Source organism: Lontra canadensis, unplaced genomic scaffold (assembly GCF_010015895.1).
Source record: "Lontra canadensis isolate GAN:19392208 unplaced genomic scaffold, GSC_riverotter_1.0 scaffold103, whole genome shotgun sequence".
Taxonomy (NCBI): domain Eukaryota; kingdom Metazoa; phylum Chordata; class Mammalia; order Carnivora; family Mustelidae; genus Lontra; species Lontra canadensis.
Window position 1 is genome coordinate 4,862,898 of NW_022631097.1, and position 18,380 is coordinate 4,881,277.

The following is an 18,380-nucleotide window of genomic DNA, read 5'->3' on the forward strand; positions in this document are numbered from 1 at the left end:
GTTGTGCTAGAATGAAAATGTAAGTTAACTATGCTACCAAATCAAGACATATTTAGGCAGTGGTAGCAATTTTCTATGCTCTGACCTATCTACCTGTAAGCACTGACCTTGTAATGCTAGATCAGTCTGGCTTCTATGTACCAGGAAGGCTTCTGGCTCAGTACCCTTTCAGGGTGAGCACCTTGGATAAGGGGTCAGATTAGAAATAAAGATTAGAAAAAGCAGAAAGAGTTCTTGCTTCCTCCTCCATGTTTCTTCTATGTTAGAAGGCAAGCAGACCCCGTTCTCAGAGCCCAGGGAATTTTTCCTAATTCTGACTGGAGTTAAGAGAAGACCAGATGATCATCCGGCAGAACCACTGACAGGCAGAAGAAAGCATACTTACCCTCTCCCTTCTCCTGAATGTCACTGCCCTGGAAGAGGATTCTAGCCCAGAGAGCAAAGCCAAGAGGAAGTGAATCTTCATCACTATCCTCCCATCCAAAAGTGAGATCTAATGAGAAAAGGTGAGACTCGCAGGGGACAGGAGGGCTAAGCTCTGCCAGAGTTACAACTTAGACTTGACCCTGTCCATGTGCCCTCAGTACAGTGCCTCACCCTGGCCCAAACTGGGTCTGCATTTATGAATGAATGGTCCCTACGTCTCAAGGAGCAGAGCATTGTCATTATCCAGAAGCCATCCTGACTCACAGAAGCACGGGATGCTCAGCCAGGTGCGTGTGGCATTTCCAAGGCTAAGCCTGGAGACAAGCGCCTGCCTCCAGGCGGCTCAATACTGAGCAAGAGCTGTTTATACCAACGCCAGGTGGTAAGGACTGCACTTGGAGATACAAATACGACCCAGACAGCCTGATTCCACAAGCTGCACATTTATAAATCACTCTTCTTACCCACACCTTGCCATGACTTGTCATTAAAAAACTAAGGGTTCAAGAGAAGTTGCCACTTTCCTTATTCACAATTCCACAATTCAGAATTCATTCACTTACTTAGTGAGGCCAGGAGTCTAAGACTCAACTTAGAAGGGAACTTTATGTAATGAGGAGTTCACTCTATGTCACACTGTCAGAACACAGTATGTGGTTTTGACTCCAGCATATACACCTACCCTACACACACATGCACACACACACACACACACACACACACACAAGTACATGTGCACAAGTACACCACAGATCATGGCCAGAACCGAAGCTGGCACGTAAAGTATGCAATCCTTTTCCGGGAAGTACAGGACACAATAGTTTTGGAGAAGTGGCCTAAGGTCACAGAGAGAGATGCCTTTATTGGTAGAGTTGAAACTGGATTTGGTAAAACAAGTAGGCTCCTCGGTAAGATGAGCCAAGCAATCACTGGGGAAGTTTAGATTTGTTTCAGAAAACTCAAAGGTAGAGAAAACAGGTCTAGCAGATTTTAAAACATACCATTTTAGAGAACATTTTGCTTATTTTTTCCTAGCGCATTTCAGACTGTTAACCTCAAATGTTTAAAACCTAAATGTACTTCGAACTGTTCTCATTTTGAATATATAATCCTTCTGAATATAACTAAAGCTTGTAGATATTAATATAGCCTTGCCTTCTTTACTGTTTTCAACGAGGACTTGGGGGATGTTATTTCAGAAGGATCCATGGAACATTTAAGCAAGGGCAAGTCCTTTGAAGGCCTCTATTTCTAAAGCCTATTCAGTCTGAGAGTAACTGCAGTGATAATGGTAAGACCACACAATGGAGGCTAGTCTTTACCATAATACTGAGCCACTTGTGTGCTGGCTCCACGAAAGTTTCCCCAGTGGTAGGTTTTCACTTAGTAATTGGGCAGCAGAACAAATATAGTGAATCAATTATTTCCATTTGCAGCACACACTTAAATGTCCCAGGGCCAATCTCACAGTAAACACCAATTACTTGCATGCCTGACACAGAAAACAAAACCAAACATGTACTCTTTTTCACAGAAAGAGCACAAATCAGAAACCTGAGATATGAATTCACTTATTTCTCATTCTTTGCTTAGTTTGGCCACACTACAAGGACGGATTCTAGACTGAAAGATAGAACAAACCCACAGAACTCAAACTGCATCACCCATTTCCTTCTGAGGGTACTAACTACTGCTCACTTACTCAAGCCTCCTGGTCCCAGGCAACCTACATTTTAATAACTTGCCAGGATAAATTAGAATAATTGTTGCATGGGGTTTGGCTTGATTAATCTCAGCAGGCTTCAAGGAAGGCCCATGAAGTCAACAGGAAAAATGTCCTTCAGATGTTCCATTATTAAAAGTTGAGGAATTATGCCACCAAAAGAGACAGGTATAGAAAAGGCTGCAGTTATAAATCAAAACCAAAATACTTACACATGCTGATAGAGACAGAGACATGTTTGTCCCTCCACAGAAGGAGGGGAAGGAATAAACTTGCTAGCTTGGCTGTGTTGGTACAAAGCAGGCGCTTATCAATAGTTGTCAAATTAATAAAACAATGAATAAAGGTTGATTTAATGTATGTGACAAGACAGGGCATGCAAAAAGATTATACATCTTTTCAAGTAATGGTTAGAAATACGTAATTTAGGACATAGCGACATTTAGATCCCAGAAAATAGAACCATGCCAAAGAGACCAAGTCTAAAGATTTATTCCAGGTTTGAAAACTGGCATTTAGGTACAAATGACAGATTAGAACAGGTACAAAATAAACTGCGATCAGATCCCAACTCTGCGGCTTGCTAACTCTGTGACCTTGGGAAGGCACTTACCTCTCTGTGTTTCAATTGCCTTATCTGAAAAACGTAGACAGTAATGGTCCCCAGCTATTAAGTACTCCTCACCCATGTTGTAAAGCATTGCTACTTCATGATTTTAGAAAGGTTATATTCCAAAAATTGAAGTGTTTCCATACAGAAGTGGGAAAATGGTGCCCAGGGCTGAGAAGGCTGTGGGGGAGGACACACTCTGTTTACAGCATGACCCTTGCAAAGCGAGGGCTTAGAGAATTAGATGTGGAGATCCATGGCACTGGGCTATTTCACCTCTCAACTCTCAGAACAAAAGACGGGACCACCAGAGATTTCCAAACCAACAGGCGTTTGACAATTAACAAGTATTCATCAAACAACTGAAATGGCTCACTTTCCCCTCCTGCTGCCATAAAACCATCAGAGCCTCCGCCAGCACACGTATATACGAAGCATTTACTGCGCCAGGCACTCTGCTAAGCAAGAATGGACTCATTTCATCCCCCCAACAGCTGAGCACAGTGATTCCCAAACCTCCCTGCACATGGGAAGCTGCTAAAAATTTCAGTGCTTAGGTCACACCCAAAACGAATCACAGTATTTGGGATGGGAGTAGGTATCAACTTTAAAAAAAGACAAACAAACAAACAAACAAACAAAAACCAAACCTGGCTAATTCAAATGTGCGGTGAGGTTTGAAACGGTACCAAAAGGCTGGGTACTGTTCCTACCTACATTTTTCAGATAAGGCAACTGAGGCACAGAAAGGGTAATACCTTCCAAAGACCACATAGCAGAATTAGGATCTGAAACTCAGTTTGACTATTGCCAACACTAAAAATCAGGAAAGATGGAGGTGTTACAGAAATAATATAAAACACTAGTGGGCAATGAAATGAAGTGAGGGGCGGGGAGAAATTGTGAGAAAGTACATACCCTTGGCAAAGAAATGCAGGACATGTGGACTGCTGTGGACTTGAGGAAAATCCTACCCAATCCAACCAGGTAGGAACGGAGTTTTCACTCTCTGAAAACCTTATCGCGTAGCCATGAAGAGTAACTGTTTAGGGCCTCTTGAAAGCACATGTTCTAAAACAGTGTTTCTCAGAGCCTGAACCTCTGAAGCTCTCCATAGGTCTGAGGGAAAGCCCTAGAATTTGCTCTTCTAACAAATCCCCAAGTGATACTCAGGCCAAGCCACTGCTCCAAACAGTCATAAATGATAAGCTGGGAGCTTCAGCCATGCACAAGTGTTCAGAGTCCCTAGGGTCCCCGAGCTAAAGTCTGTCTCCCCACCTGTGCTTACTCAATCTGGCTGAATCCACCTGCATTATGCCTCCCTTTGTCAGCTCCTTCCCCAATCTGCTCAGCCCATTCAGCCGGGCTGTAGTTAACTCCTCCTCCAGGAAGGCTTCCTGGATCCTAGATCTCTCATGGGCTCCCTAAACCCCCTCCTCACAAACCGATCACCATATCTGCTACACATTTTAAGACTTTCCTTTCACACATCTACCTCTCCCACTGGACAGGAGTGTGAGGCTCCTTGAGGACCACAGCTGTTTCTGAGGACTCTTTCCATCTTCCCCATCCGGCACAGGCCTGGCACATAAAAGGTACGCAATAAGCATGCACATGCGAGCACGCCATTCTACCAGGAAGGGTGGGAATGGAGCAAATTTCTCAAGCAGGAGCTGGTTTTCTCACAGCGATAGCTGATTTCAGTGTATAAGCTGGATGTGTCTCAACGTACATGTGTAAGTTGTTTCAGGACTCAGGACTCCATCTCTCACCATACATGGTGGTTAAATACTAGGGCCTGACCTCAGAAATGTGTTTAATGTGACTGAATTGTAATTTTAACACTCAAGTACAGGACTGCTCACTGTTTATGTGGAACGATAATTTCTACAAAAGATTGTGATCAAAGTTCCAGTAGCAGGAACATATCTCATTCCCTGCCTCCTGTCCCTCCGTTTTAAGACAATAAAATCCTGGACCCGCCCTCCCGCCCATGAGCAGAGATCGCAGTTTCCCACTTTCCGGCAGGCTGCCTCCCTCCACCAACACTTTCCAGTCTGTCTGGTCATTTCAGACCTGCGTTCTATTTTTCTCCAAGGACAGCTTGCCAGTCTTAGGGAACAAACTCTGTCATGGTGTCAGTGGGGGCTGGGGAAAGACTGGCTGCCCTCTTCTTCCAAGTTAGCCATGCAGAGTCCTCTCAGAGCTCCCCAACCTGGCTGACTCCAGAGAGTGAGGATGGGAGGCAGAGGAAGGTTCCAGTCCAGATCTGGCAGGCAAGAGTGCCCAAAGATATTTTGAGTCAGGCACAGGGTCCCTGAAATTACAATGTTGAGTTCTCATTTCTTCCACAATGACACAGAGTGGTCCTACTGCAGGGAAACGGGCAGAGGTTATATCTGACCAAGAAATCTAGTCCTTTAAGGTCCTGGTGAAGGTCAGGTAACAGTTCTGTCTCCAGGACATTTGAATATTAGGCAAAAGGACGCGATATTACCTGCATCCACAAACGTGGACATTCTGACCACAGTCACTGCCATGTATTAGAAATCTATATCATCCTCTTTCCATTCGTGGCATGGCAGCAGCTCCCAGGGCCCTCTCAGGCAGTGACAAAGCGCCATGTGCACCCCAAGTGAGACAGACAGGGATGGGCCCTGAAACTCTTGAGAGCCTGTTATATCTGCAGCTCACCAAACAGGAACCATCTAGTTCGGAAAAGCCTCTGCAAAAGAGTGTAGCCAAAGGGAGTTACAAGGGACAGAGGAGACAGACACATGGAAGCATACACCCAGATCTCCTGAGCCAGGCAGCCCAGTGCTCCAGTCTCATCCTTGTCACTTACTTTGAGGCTTTGGCCATGAAAAAGTCCTTCGCCTCCATTTTCTCAGCTCTGAAAGGGGAGCAGAGAAATCTAACTTGCTCTTCAGTTAGAATGATCCTCCTCTCAACCACAGAACACAGATGACTACATGAGCGACTGTTCCCTCAATCCTCCCAAGGATGGAACCTAACTGCCCTTCTCATTCTAGAAGCATCAGAGAAGTTAATTAAATACGACGTGTACCTTAGGGTATTAGGGTTTAATTCTGTCAAGAGAGACTGATACAGAATGAGTTGAGCAGCATGGGTAAATACTACCCTCCAGGTTCCCGGAGGGTTCCTGGGGGGAAGGGATTAAATAGAAAGGTAGGAGCTGGGAATCAGGAGGGCTTAGGTGGGAGTCCCAGTCCAAGAGAAGGGGGAGAGCATGGCAGAGCCAACACAGAAACAAAAGCTAACCTGACACGCTCTGTCTCCTTCACTTGTTTCATTTGAGATGCAAGGATGAAGGAAATCATATGAGCACTTTGTGCCTAATGCATTTCTGTCTGCAAATGGAAAATACAATTAAACATTACAGTTACTGATCTTCAAACGCACATGTATTATATGATTTGCCTCTAGTAAGCAATGTACATTTGGTGTTCTTTCCTGATGTTTTGGAAATAACAAAATTACTTTTCTAAAACCTCTGAATTTATACTTCCATGATTTTATGATCCCATTTATGCCATTACATATTTCAAAAGCAAACATTTTAAGTGTTTAGCTTTCAGACCAAAAAAAAACACCCAGAAAACCCTGACAATTTCTATTTTAAATGAATCCCTCCAGAGCCTCTTAGCTCAGGAAAGGAAGAGGAAAGAAGGCTCATTGTTTTCAGCAGCAAGCAGACAGATCAACCCACCAAGCTGTACAGCCAGGCATGAAGAGCCCTGGACCAAAGATCAACAGATCTGGGATCTAAGCCCAGTTTTCCGATCCTTTGGAGACTGCTGCTTTCCCTTGGAGACATCATTTTACTTTGCTGGGTCAGTTTCCTCATCTGTAGAGCGTAAGACCCCTTCCAGCTATCTAAGTAAAAATCTTTACCTACACTCTGCCTCAGTAGCTGCAAAAGGGGAAATATTTGCCTCCAACTTTCAGGAAGGTAAAGACCAACAAGGAAATATTTGAACAAGCTTTTGGGATTACATAATGAAATAGAAATAAACGAGACTCATAAAATCACAGGGCTATCAGGGGGGTCCTAGAGGTCTGGCCAACAAGCCAAAGTGAATCTCAAACTCCCAATGCACAGGAGACTGCTGGCGATCATCTCTCTTCCAGACTTCCTGTAGCTAAGGGGACCAATGTATTCTCTTCAGGAAGCCAACTGAAAGCAAGCTTGAATTTGACAGTCAGCCCAGACAGTGTCCCCAATCTTTCCAAAGGACATCAGGCATTGGGTTTTCCCCCGTGCACTGTTCTATAGGTATAGATAATATGCCCTCAATTGTCGTAAACTGCAGACTAAATAAAACGTGCAATTCATGACCTTATTTCCAAAGCCAAATCCCAGCCTATGTCTGAGTTCAGAAGTTCCTATAGCATAGAAGCTCCGCACCTGGCAAGAAGGGCTCTGCCACTAGAGAGCCTTGAGAAACTGGGCCTGTTACTTCTCAGCCTCTCTTGTCTCATCTGTAAAATGGGGAGAGTAACAGTATCTACATTTCAGGGATGTGAGGAGGATTAATGAGGTATTAGTGCATATAAATCCCTCAGAAGAGGGCCTGGCCCAGACTGTTTGATAAGTATATTCATATTGATATCAATATTAACATAATCCAGTAACTATGTATATGATACCGAAGCAGATGGGAAGGTCCTGAAATCCAGGGTACTCCTGGGGAAAGGCAGAGGCTCCCTCCCTCCACCTCCGGACCCTTTTCAGGCAGTCTGAAATTAAGATGTCTGCAACGTAATGGAGGACTGATTTGTAAAAGAGGAAAGGGAACCTAGGGATGGTGGTGGCGTAGAAAATTCACAACCAAAGGAACTGAAACAAGGCGAGCTGTGAAGGCAGTAGCAGGGAAAACACTTGTCGAGAAGTAGGTAAAAGGCAAGAAAGCACCATGTGGGAGAAATTGGGGAGAGAAGCAACACATGTGCACATGCACAGCACAAATAAAAAAACAGATAATCATCCTGGTTGGAAGATGGCAAATTTGGGGGCCAAAGGAGGTCATTGAAAATTACAATATCGTATAAGAAATAGTCACATAAAACTCTATAAAGGATGTGGGGGCAGAGAACGAGGGTAGCACAGGGGGGAGCGCATAATTAACAGGCACCAGGAGAACAATGGGATGAGGAGGTTTGCAAGTTGGGGGACATGAAGAAAAGGTGCATTTGTTATGAATGGTGCAAAAATAAAATGGAGTGAGATTTCTGTGCCTGTCAGCAAAGGAAAGCAAAGAACTGGGAGATTTGAAGGGGGGTTGTGGGAATGAAAACACCAGGCAACACAGAAAATGAGATGAGGCGCAGAGAAAACCTGGGGGGTGGGGGTTGATTTTTGGATAGTCTTGGTAATAAGTGTTCACTAAATTCAAATTATTGTTCTATTATTAACATTATCATCCAGTGAGGCGAAGCAACTAACCAGTTTTTTTGTTTGTTGGTTTGGTCTGGTTTGGTTTGGTTTGTTTTTTCGCGTTTGGAGGGAGGGGAAGTTTGTTGAGGCTCTTTAACTTTACACAGTCAGATGGGTGGCCCGCCAGCCAGCACGGGTCACCTGAGTTCCCCCTGACGTGAGCAGCACTGCTGGTTTCTACCTTCCTGGGGCTAGTATGCAAATTCCCGCACCACGTCAACCACAACTGGAACCAAGCCGACTCCAGCAAACCTTCCAATTCAGAGGCGACAGACACCGAGTCCCAGCGGTCTTCCTCGTGAAATGAGACGCAGCTGGGACCTGAGGAGAATCTTGCTTTCAAAACTAAGTTCTCGGACCGCATCCGCTCCCGGGCAACCAGCTACAGCAGACCCGGGCCGGTGCCGGTGGCGCCACCCGAGGGAGCGGAGCTGTGAAAGGAACACCGGCCGCACCAGACTCCCCGAACCTTTGTCCGCCCTCCCTGCGCAACCTCGAAGGCCAGGCCCAACGAGTCGGGAGCTCGGGGTAAAGTTCCAGAGTAATCCCCGAACGGGTCGCGCCGGAGACGACCTCTTCCAGGAGCACCGGCTGCACGCGCTCCCCGGGGTCAACGCCGCTGGCCGAAACTGGGGATTGGGGGGGGTCGCCGAGTAACCACTGCAGGGCACCAACAGGTGGGCAGCTAGGGCTGCCCCGAGAAGCGGCCAGGAGGATGGAGGACGGAGGAGGGCGTCCTCGGGCTATGAGCGCCGTCGCTTGGGGCTAATTCCTCTTCCCCGGCTCGCGGCTAACAGCCCCAGACGCCTGCCCCCACGCCCCGCGCGCGCCCCGCACAGACGCACGCCGGCGTGCAGCCTCACCTCGTGCGGCTCCCACTCGGCGGATCCTCCAAAGCCAGAGGATCCAAGACGTCCCTGCGACACAGGGCCGGTCCAGGTCCCACGGAGCTCGGAGCACGCCGGGCTCTCGCAGAAGCCTCTGCTCCGGTGCGCTGCCTCTGGGCTGGCGGCGGGCGGGGCGGCTGCCCGAGAAAGCGCGGCGCTGAATCCCGCCCGCGCCGCGGCCGCCGGGCTCCCAGACCACGCCCCCTCCCCGCCTCGGGTCACACCCCCAGCCCATTTTAGAGCTACGCCCAAGCCACGCCCCCAACCCGGCTCTCCCACTACTCCCCTGGTCGGGAGCTCGTTTCCTCTCCAGGCCACGCCCCCGACCCGTTTCGGCCACGCCTCCAGCCCGGTTCTCTGTCCACTTAGGCCATGCTCCCGACCACACTCACCCTCTGCACCCGGGCTTTGCCACCGGGCTTTGCCACGCCCCCTGCCCGGAGACCCGGCCAAGCCCGTCCCTATCAACATCCCGGCTTCCCCCACCATCTTCCCAGCCTTTCCCAGCCCCTCAAGGCATCCCTCATCTCCCATCAGGATATCCCCCCCTTGCCACGCCCCTGGCCCTGCTACACTTCCCCCCCAACTCCCGCTCCTCTTGCCCTCAGCTACACCCCGAGCCCGGCTCTCTTCCAACCACCCCCAGAGACTACCCCATACCATCACCCCCGGCCGGGCCCCACAAGCCAGTCTCTTCCCCTACCCCATCAACTCCCAGCCTCACAAGCCCAGGGTGGGAGGAGCCACCTAGTCGCCCAAGCAACCCCTCTTACCCCAGTCCACTTGCCCCACTTCTGCCTCGGTTTGAAGTTCTCTTTACGCGAAGGAGCAGAGGCTGTGCTCACTTCTGAGCAAAGGAAACACTGGGTGTGGATTTTTAAAACTACCCTTCTCCCCAGGAACTAGAGCAAGTCTTATTGTACTGTTTAGTGAACCCACTCAAAGCACTACCATAACCTTTTCCTTGTGGCCCAAAGGGTAATCAGTAATTTCACATGAAAACCACAGAGGCGAAGCAAGCCCTTCTGTGCGAGGATGTGGACCCCAAACACTCTGTTGATTGTTTACATGCAACTAATGAAACTTGTAAACATATTCTTTTAATAAGTGCCAGTTTTTAGGTGATTCATTTAAACGGTTATTATCCACCAACACTATTTAAACGTGGATTATTTTTATAATCAAAGAACCATAACAACTATTTTTAAACTAAAGAACATAAAACGATTAAATTACCCAATGAAAGTCAAAATTAACTTTATATATGCTTTTTTAAATAGTGAAAAAACTATTCTGTATAATATCAAATGGTGGTTACAAGTGGTTATGCATTTGTCAAAATCCACAGGAAGAGTGAACTGGAATGTAAACCTGTTCATCATAATGTATCAATATTGACTCATCAGTTCTAACAAATGTACCACACTTACATAAGATGTCAATGATCGGAGAAACTGCGGGGAGGGAGGGTTAGTATATGGGAGCTCTCCTTTACAGAAAAAAACTTTTCTGTAAACCTAAAACTGCTCTAAAAAAAGTCTATTAAAGCAAACACACCAAACTATTAATGGTAATTAACTCTGAGTGGGGGAAATTTGAATAAATTTTTTTTGTTATGTGAATTTTTATTGAAATCCCCACATTTTTGGCAAGGAGCATATATATTTTTAAAGCAGAAAAAATATTATGCAAGCAAACTATGGAAAATTTTGGAGGCATAGCATGAGAGGTTAATATCAAATATTCCATTTTATTTTTATTTTATATAACTTTTAAAACATCTGCCTGAAGCTCTTATAAATGTTAAAAATTATATCTATTCTACTATTGTTAAAAAAAATCTCAAGGGCTACACTGAGTTTTTTAATGATCTCTAGAATTAACACCCATCTGGGGAGAAAATTTTGATTTTTCTTTTTAAAAAATCTGGGTCTCAAAGGATCATTTCTGCCTTCTTGGAAATCATTATTAATATTTACATGCAACACTTTTTCTAGTGAAGAAAAACACTATACTCAAAACCAAGTTCGGGGGTGGGGGGGGAGAATTAAAGAGTCCTGGCCCTCAAATACTTGGAGCTCTGTAAAGTTAGAAGCATCTGCTTCCATGACACCTATGACCCTAGCCAAGCCTTTTTGCCTGAGTGTCAGTGTCCTCAGGGAAAAGGGAAACCCCTCTCTCTCTGCATTGGTCGGAGAATACCAAACTTGAGCCCATATAAGAATCCTGGCATCTTAGCCCACACAGGGGCTTAATAATTACTAGTTCCTGCCCTTTAAAAAAAAAAAAAAAAAATTATTGTTTTAGGGAAAATCTTGAGCTCCTGAGACAAAAGAACTAAGTTGTTGGAACAAGGCAGGATGTTTCAAGAAAAAAACTCACTGATATGACCTGAAGGGATTGGATGCTTAGCACTCAGCACCATCACTAGCCAAAGCATGAAGGGGATAAATCACCAAACTTCTTCGCATCTCATTTTTCTAATCAATTAAATGAGAGATCTGGACCAGCGGTCTCTAAGTTTCCTTTACTTTCCATCAATGCAAAGGGAATTTCAGTGTGACTTCTGAGTAAAAAGGCCTAAGTCTCCTGTAGTGACCTCTCTCTTTGCCCACAGGACCAGCCATCAGTCACTGCCCTGCAAACAAAGTTGACATCTGCTTTCTACCCTCCCTACAAAAGAGAACCTCCCAAGGCTTCTTTGAACTTTTTTGCTCCTCTCCAAGATCTGCTACTACCGGACACTGACTAGGAGCCGAAATTCTAACAGTAGCCAACCTACAGATTTTCACCAAAGATTCATTGTAACATCACTCACTGGTGCTTTCTGCAAGAGAGTGTCCAGGGATAGAAGCTACCATTTCTCACCCAAGTGTGTGGTGCACTTTTCTTTTTTCTCATAATTATGTCTCCAAAATTTTAATGTTTCTGTTATTATTTATTGAGCACTTTAATATACTGTATCATTGACATTCCTTATCTCCTTAATGCCTCAAAGCAGCCCCCGAAGTACTATTATGTTCTTGTTTTAAAGATGGGGGAAACAAAGATCAGAGAAGGTGAATTAATTGTCTAAGGTTACCCAGCTGGTAAGTAACGGGGCGAGGATTTAATTCCATGCTCCTGCTTTTGAACACTATGAAGAAGGCTGTACTGGGACTTCCCTCAGAGTTCTGAGGACTCATTATGGTGTTCCTCTGCTTAAAGTCCCCACTCCTTAGGGGTTTTTCAGGAGCAGGGACAAGGGAGGAATGTGCTCTGGATGGAACGTTTGTCTCCAACCTCAGCATCATATGTTGAAGTCCCACCCCACAGTGAGATGGTTTTAGGAGGGAGGACCTTGGAAGGTAAGCAGGTTTAGATGAAGTCATGAAGGTGGGACACCATGATGGGATCAGTGCCCTAATAAGAAGAGAACTCTGGTTCTCTCCCTCTCCATCTTCCTCTCCCTTGGGAGGACATGGCAAGAATTTGGCCAGCTGCAAGCCAGAAAGTGTGTCCTCCCCAGACACCAAATCTGGTGACTTGGTCTTGGACCTCCCAGCCTCCAAAAATGTAAAAAATAAATTCCTGTTGTTCAAGCCACCCAGGGTGGTCTTTTGTCACGGCAGCTGAGCTAATACAGAAAGCAAACTCCTTTCTCCTTGTTTTAGATTGTTTTTCTTCGAGGAGCTTCCAAAATGTAATCCTTCTGGCCTCGGGCCTCGCCCTCTTCTGCTTAAAAAGTTACCTGACTGGTGGGAGAAATCCATTGCTCCACCTAACCTAATAATAATTTATTAAAGCTTTACACTCTTTTCGACCTCTCAACCCAGACTACTCCAGGGAGCAATCTGAGGCCAGTGTCTCTTCCTCAGAGCCAGACTGTCACCTGGATGGGGTACCTGATGGTACACACCTAGCTGGGGGAGCGGGAGGGCCATGCAGAGAATATTAGCAAGAACTTGTCACAAAGACCCAAAGTCACAGTCTCTCATTGACTTTATCTCAGGGACATTCTCACTGACATTTTTATCTTCATCTGTCAGTCTCCAGTGTCCTGTTTCTTAATTGGTTGTGAAAGTGGGAAGGGAAGAAAAGGCAGCTTGGCTGGCCCACAGTCGTCCCTGAGGGGGAAGGTAAAACCTGAATGGGCATCAGCCAGCCTTGTGGCTCCGGGAAAATTGTTTAACCCCTCTGTGACTTTCTCCTTCTCTGTGACATACTGTGGTGAAATTAAGTGATAATGTATGTAAAATCCTGACTCACTCTCTGGCATGTGGTAAATGCTCCATAAACTGTAGCTATCATTATTGATCAGAATGGTTAAGAACGATTTGCAGTCTTTTATTCCACAGTTTATCAGAGCAGACATCTCTCTAAACCCAAGCTTCCTAGGATGGAAGAGTAATGTCTGGTATTCGTCAAATTATTTGGGCACATAATTATCTATTTGAGGGAGGGTAAGTAGTGTCCAATTAATCTGGGCATAGAGAGAAAAGGGTTTTCCTTGTTCTTTTTCTTTTTTTTAAGATTTTATTTTATTTCTTTGACAGAGAGAGGATGGCGAGAGAGGAAATACAAGCAGGGGGAGTGGGAGAAGGAGAAACAGGTTTCTTGCTGAGCAGGGAGCCCAATGCAGGCCTCAATCCCAGGACCCTGGGATCATGACCTGAGCTGAAGGCAGACAGACGCTTAACCAACAGAGCCACCCCGGTGCCCATTTTCCTTGTTCTTTGTCCAGAAGCCAGCTCCAGTAACCTTCTACTGTGCCTTCCCTGTGGGCTCAGCCGGAAGGATGCTGGAGGGACTCTGATGGCTCTGGAAGGAATAAGATGGGCAAGGCAGCCATAAGGAAGCAAAGAGAATGAGCAGTAAAACCATGTCCCCAGCTTTCTTACCGGACAACCAGAATCTGCACAAAGCCACGAGTGTGGGGGAAGTAGCTGTCTGCAGATCCCAATTCCCAGCTGGTTCTGAAAGCTCTTCAAGGACTCTGCCCCGCTCTGAGCGGTGACTCTAGGTTTCAAGGGTGTACATTAGCTAGACTGGGGAGGAGACTTTTTGAGACCAGTTCTCCACAAACATAGTCTTTCTCTTTGCCTCAACCAAGCAACTCCGAAATCCTGTCTTCTTTATTAAATTGCCATGAATGATACCTTCATCTATCAATTTTTGCTTTATCTCTCTACCCCTTCACCGTGTCACAGCATGCCTTTAATCCTGTACAGGATGTAATCTCTTTGTTAGTGATGAGGCACTGGCTTCGGAAGCAGGCAGAGAGGCATAGGTCCCCCTTTCACCTCTCACTAGCTGGGTGGTCTTGGATAAGCTCCTTTGAACCTTTGTTTCTTCCATTGTAATACAGAAATAATAACAGGTACCCTGTTGTGGGGGGAATTTATTTATTTATTTATTTATTTATTTATTTATTTAGAGAGAGCAAGAACAGGGAGAAAGGCAGAGGTAGAAGGAGAAGCAGACTCCCCACCGAGCAAGGAGCCTAACTCGGCTCCATCCCATGACCCTGGGATCCAGACCTGAGCCGAAGGCATACACTTAACTGACTGAACCAGCCAGGGGCCCCTGAGGTGGGGAATTAAACGAGATAATCTCGGTGAAGACTTTAGAATCGCCAGACCTACAAAGAATATGTAATATGAATGTCTGCTAAGAGCACACACACAGGCAAACCAGATCTGCCTGGTGAATGCCAGTCTTTCTCAAGGCTCACCTCAAGTTCACATCCTTGAAGCCTTCCCTAACTTCCCTAGTTTATTACTTTGTATTCTGTGAGACCCTAGACCTCAGATACACTTTTATTTTAGACTAACCAAAGAGATTATGAATCTCCCGAGGCAGAAAAAAAGACATATATAATATAGTGCCTGTGTTTATAGTATAAAATATATTTTTGGGATGCCTGGGTGGCTCAGTCATTAAGTGTCTGCCTTTGGCTCAGGTCATGATCTCAGGGTCCTGGGATCGAGCCCTGCATTGGGCTCCCTGCTCGGCAGGAAGCCTGCTTCTCCCTCTCACACTCCCCCTGCTTCTATTCCCTCTCTCGCTATGTCTCTGTCAAATAAATAAATAAAATATTTAAAAATATATATATTTTTATATTTTATAAATACATTTATATAAATTTATAAACATAAATATTTATAAATAAATATTTATTTTATATACTTATAAAATATATAATGTACAAAATAAATATCATCTATAATATAAATTATATACACATATAAATGTATATAAAATATATATAATATAATATTTTCTTAAGATTTAGTTGTCTGTCAGAGAGAAAGAGAGAGCACAACCAAGAGAAGCAGCAGAGGGAGAAACAGGCTCCCTGCTGAGCAAGGACTCTGATGTAGGACTTTATCCCAGGACTCTGGGATCATGACCTGAGCTGAAGGCAGACGCTCAACTGAGCCACCCAGGAGTCCCTATATATATATATATATTTTTTTTTAATTTTATTAATTTTTTTTTTTTGACAGAGAGAGAGATCACAAGTAGGCAGAGAGGCAGACAGAGAGACAGGGGGAAGCAGGCTCCCTAATTAGCAGAGAGCCTGATGTGGGGCTCGATCCCAGGACCCCGAGGTCATGACCCAAGCCTAAGGCAGATGCTTAACCCACTGAGCCACCCAGGCGCCCTATTTTTTTTTTTTTAATTAATGGACTTTATTTTTTGAGAGCAGGTTTTAGCTAACAGAAGAACTAATCAGGAAGTTCAGAGTCCCCACATAACTCTTACTGTCACCCTCAACAGTTTCCCTCCTTATTAATATATGGCATCTGTGTGGTGCATTTGTTAAAATTGATGAGCCCATACTGATACATTACTATTAACTCAGGTCCATAGGTTACAGCGGGGTTCACTCTTCCATTATACAGTTGCACAGGTTTTGACAAAGGCAGGATGTCACGTATCTACCATCACAGTATCACACAGATAGTTTCACTGCCCCAGAAACCTCCTGTGCTCCACCTGCTTCTCCCTCCCTCCCAGCTAACACTGGCAACCACTGATCTCTCCACGATCCCATAGTTTCACCTTTTCCAGAATGTCATATAGTTGGAATCACACAGTATGTAACTTTAGCTGGCAATAATTACTCCTTTAAAAAAAAAAAGATTTATTGGGGTGCCTGGGGGCTCACTCAGTTACGTGTCTGACTTTGACTCAGGTCATGGTCCCAGGGTCCTGGGATCGAGTCCCGAGTCAGACTCCTTGCTCAGCAGGGAGTCCGCTTCTCCCTCTTCCTCTGCCCCCAGCGGACTCACGATCTGTCCCTCCCCTCAAATAAATTTTTAAAACTTAAAAAAAACAAGACTTATTTATTTACTTGAAGAGAGAGAGTGAGTGCACAAGAGAAAGGGGCAGAAGGAGCAGAGGGAGAATCTCAAGCAGACTCTACATCGAGAGAGGAACTTGATCCCAGGGCCATGAGATCACCACCTGAGCCATAACCAAGAGACATGTAACCGACTGCGCCATGCAAGCGCCCCTAATTGTTTCTTTTATCATGGCACCCTAAGACTTCAGACACAAGTTTTTTTTTTACCACTGATCAAAGACATAACCTCCTTAAGGGCAGAAATATTTTTTCTTTTACTTTATTTACTTTGGGATGTCCCATGACACTAGGTATATTACAGGTACTAGGTCTTCAATAAAATAATAATAATAATACAGTATTAGATGTTATTATATCCCTTGAGGTATATTACAAACTTGAAGTATGAAATTTTTTTTTTAAAAAAACGGTTCCTAAATTCAAGGTTCTGACAGTCTAGGCAGGCTGCCAGCTCTTTTTGGCTCATTTTTATAAGTCCTATTAAAACAATAATTCTTTTCAACTCCAAAATTCTAAGCAAACTCCTAATAACCCAGAGCCCACAACTATAATTTGAGATGAATCATGTGACCAGTTTTGAATTTCATCTCTGACCAAACTCTTCCATTTTAAAACCCAAGTTAATTCCCCCCCCCCCAGCCAACTGACTTCAAAAGTAAAGGAGAGCAAATGGGAGAGAACAAGATGATTCACTGTTCACTTATAAGTAGCCTTTGAATAATGAGGGACAAGTTAAGGAGGCAGTTAGAGTAAATCCTAAAACAGAGGGTTACTTCACAGATCAGAATATTAACTAAGGAATATTCACAGTAAATTTCCTGACCTGGGCAGCAAGGGAATTTAATAAATGGATGTGCCAGGAAAAGGAGCTATAATAATAGAATCATATTTGTAGAGGTTTAAGAAAACAGTGGGAAAGCCACATACTGATCAAAGTCAATTAGACTCAAGCATTCTGGCACCTTCTTGGACTTACTGCTTTGCTTGAGACATACAAAATGCCCCCTGAATATTTTTCAGAATTAAACTGGTAATGTTTACAAGTAATAAAACTGAAATATCTCACTACCATTATGATAGCCACCATTCTCTGAGCCAAAGCATACTTCAGGCTTAATTACATCTTTTCTATCTTTTTTTAAGTTTATTTATTTATTTTTAGTAATCTCTGCACCCAATGTGGAGCTCAAATTCACAACCCCGAGATCAAGGGTCACATGCTCTTCCAACTGAGGCAGCCCCAACACCTTTTCATTCAATCTTCAGAGTGAGAGCACAGGTTTCCTATAAGACACAGCTGAATTTGAATCCCACCCCTGCCACTTAGTAGCCAAGTGACAAAGAGTGAGTTACTTTATTTTTCTTGCCTCAGATATATAAAAACTTGAGGTATAAAATACTATGCAGTACATAAATCTTACATGTGTAGTTGGATGAGTGTTTGTGTGTGTGTGTGCGTGTTGGACAGATCCTAAGATGACCCCTATGATGCCTGCCTCTTGATGATTGTGTCTTTATGTAAGCCACTCGCCCACTGTAGATAGAATCTGCAATTTTCACCCAACCAATAGAAAAATGGCAAAAGTGATAGGATGTTATGTTATATAAAGACCCTCTCCTAGTACTAGAGGGATATACTCATTGCTGGCATGGTAAATGGCTCCGTTGGAGAGGCCCATGTGGTAAGGAACTATGAGCAGCCCCAAGGACCTGGGCAGTCGGGGGTGGGAGTGGGGGGTTGCCCTTCAGCCAATAGCCATAAAAAATTTGATCATAAGCTTCCTTACTTCTGCAAGGAAGTTCTGCCAGCAACCTGAATGAGCTTGGGAGAGCTCAAGCTTCTAGATCAGAACACATCCGAGCCCACATGCTTTTTTTTTTTTTTTTAAGATTTTATTTATTTATTTGACAGACAGAGATCACAA

General features: G+C 44.7%; 1 protein-coding gene across 4 annotated transcripts in view; it reads right to left on the reverse strand.

Annotated features, from left to right (window-relative positions):
- The window catches only part of SPATA13 (spermatogenesis associated 13), a 345,487-nt gene that overhangs the window by 138,862 nt on the left and 188,245 nt on the right, over nt 1-18,380 (reverse strand). The window contains exon 1 of one of the 4 annotated variants that reach the window (XM_032838276.1): nt 9,081-9,254. The exons of the other annotated variants lie outside the window; for them this stretch is intronic. The gene's annotated coding sequence lies outside the window, so the exon portion shown is untranslated. Of the gene's footprint in view, nt 1-9,080; nt 9,255-18,380 lie in introns of those variants that run through there. 4 annotated transcript variants of the gene reach the window in all.